Genomic DNA, 2,987 nt, shown 5'->3' on the forward strand with positions numbered 1-2,987 from the left:
ATTAACCTGTAATCCCTTGATAAGGCCAGCACATTTCACAGCACCATAAATTAATTCTTGTCCTCCAGGGCCCGTGAGGAGTGCAGAAGGTAAAGAGCAGACGGAGAAATAAAAAGAGGCCAACGACTGAACAGGTAGAGCAGAGCAATGCCATCAGAGGAGCAGGAAGCCCCCACGGGTCCCCTCCTAGCAGGTGAAGGGCTTGACTAGGACTGCCCTGCATGATTTGTGACATTCTGTGAATTCATAGTAGATTTCACGGAGGAAAAAAAAGAGAAAAAAAACACTATGAGACGGGGCACGAGAGGACTTGACCAACCTGTTCTGTTTGCTAACACACAGTTCATCTTCCAGCCAATAAGCAAGAATTAGCTATTTGGTTTTTTCAACAAGGCAGAGATATCCCTCAAATCAGACTGAAACCCACCGTCTCAGAATAATACACCCTGAGAATGAGCAGATAGAATAGGGACCTAAAAGCACGGTCAAACTCATATCAGCCTCATCAGTCAAAAGGTTGTCATCCTAGGGCTTCCCTGGTGGTCCAGTAGCTATGAATCTGCCTTGCAGTGCAGGGCTCGATCCCTAATCTGGGAAGATTCCACATGCGGAGGAGCAATTAAACCCGTGAGCCACAGCTACTAAGCCCGTGTTCTAGAGACCGAGAGCCACAACTACCGAAGCCCATGCACCTGGAGCCTGCACTCTACAACAAGAGCAGCAACTGCAGTGAGGAGCCCACACACCACAACTAGAGAAAGCCCACGTGCAGCAGCAAAGACCCACCACAGTCAAAAAAGAAAAAGGTGAATACAAATTAATAAAAAATGAAATAAATATTTTTTTAAAAAGGTTATCATCCTGATATTAGGAGCCACCTTAGTTAAATTCCTTGTGGTTCTAAAAGATCCACCCTATGAAACTTATGAAAATGAGTTCAAAAGTCTTCTGGTCTATGATGATTCCTCATGAGCAGAGTCATTTCCCAAGTATTTACTTGCAAGATGGTCTGTGGCTAGTTTTCTCACTTGTTGGCTTCCAACACCATTTTATGAATGCCAATTAATATGTGACCCTGGGAATACTACAGTGTCACAGATGTTTATCCATGGCTTCCTGAAATTCATGATCTAGTGGAGGATAAAGACAAGTCTGCTGCTGCTGCTGCTAAGTCGCTTCAGTCATGTCCAACTCTGTGCGACCCCATAGATGGCAGCCCACCAGGCTTCCCCGTCCCTGGGATTCTCCAGGCAAGAATACTGGAGTGGGTTGCCATTTCCTTCTCCAATGCATGAAAGTGAAAAGTGAAAGGGAAGTTGCTCAGTCGTGTCCGACTCTTAGTGACCCCATGGACTGCAGCCTACCAGGCTCCGCCAACCATGGGATTTTCCAGGCAAGAGTACTGGAGTGGGGTGCCATTGCCTTCTCCAAAAGACAAGTCTACAGGACCATAATATACTGTGACAAATTATGTGATGGAAGCCAAGTCCTGGTGGGGTTTTGGACAAAGCCCCATATGGGCTTGTTTTTGTTACCCAGCAAATATCTCTGATCCTTACTCATTTGGAATCAGCAAACACATGGAAAATGAAAAATCATTTCAAAATAGCTAAAACTTATTTACAAGATAAAACTGCTATTTTCATTGTGTTCTTATATCACATTCCAAAGTCAATCATCAAATATGGTTGGACTTTCTGCTTCTTAGGATGGTCTGCTCATCGGTTCTCTTCTAATATGATATGCATTTGTCCACATTCCAAAGGTTTTAAAAATATCACTTGAGTTGTGGAGAAAAAAGTGAAAATCCATTTAGGCATAGAAAAGAAGAGTCTTTAAGAATCTAGCTTTGAGAAATTGATTCAGGATAGAGATACGGTTTAATTCAGCAACCCATCTGGGCCTGGAAAATATGTTTACCTCCCTAAAACAAGAAAAAAAAAAAAAAAGAAAGAGGGAAAGAGGAAGAAAGAAAGAAAGGGACTTAATACCACAAGCTGACTTTCAAAATCAATGCATTTAAATATGTGTGGATTTTAAAATGTCCCTTATAGTGTTACTTATAATATAAGAAATTAGAAATATCTTAAAAGTCCACTAATAGGAAAATGTTTAAGTAACAAGTAGCAATTTAAAAGGTTATAAAAAGCTCTTACATGCAAAAAAAAAAAAAATGTTTCTGATGCTAGGGGGAAAAGGCAGAATACAAAATAAAATTTTATTTTAAAGAAATTTTTTTAAATCAAGGATAAGAAGGACACCAAAATGTCAACAAAAATTGCCTCCGGCTAACAACATAGTATAGTAGTTCAACAAGCGAGATTTGGTGTCAGGGACTTTTGGATCAAATCTGGGCTTTACCACTTTCTAATTGACTTGCTTTGGGAAAAGTGTTTCTCTCAACCTTTCTTTCATCTTCCGGACAATGGAACTGATAGCAACGCCTGCCTCATAGAGCTGTTGTAAGCATTAAGAGAAATAACACAAGTTAAGAATATATAATAAATGTTCAGTAAATGACAGCTCTTATATGGGTATACACATGATGAAATACCATGGGTGTCTAACTTAATAAGCATTTCACTATTTAAATCTACTATATATTGCATCAGAAAGAGACAGACATTAAACATTTTTAAATTTTATAATCACATGTAAAGTGAGTTTATGAATAGCTGAGGAACACAAAAAATTGACACTTAGAATATGAATTCCTAAGTAGCTAGGACTTTCCATTTACCCATTTACAAATATTAAAAGTGATGAGTCATAAGACAAACCAAGGAAATATGTACTTCCCCTTGCTGGTCTAGCTCACCAATGTGCCTGTCATTGGATGAATTAATGAATTGAATAAATGAACTGCTGCCATATAGGAAACATGTACAACGATTACCCACGAGAATGGGGACATGCCAGGCACTGAGATTCCATGTTAATCTCAGTTACACATCAAACCACCTTCACTGAACACCCAGTTTCCCGAA

This window comes from Bubalus bubalis, chromosome 17 (genome assembly GCF_019923935.1).
Source record: "Bubalus bubalis isolate 160015118507 breed Murrah chromosome 17, NDDB_SH_1, whole genome shotgun sequence".
In the NCBI taxonomy this organism is placed as follows: domain Eukaryota; kingdom Metazoa; phylum Chordata; class Mammalia; order Artiodactyla; family Bovidae; genus Bubalus; species Bubalus bubalis.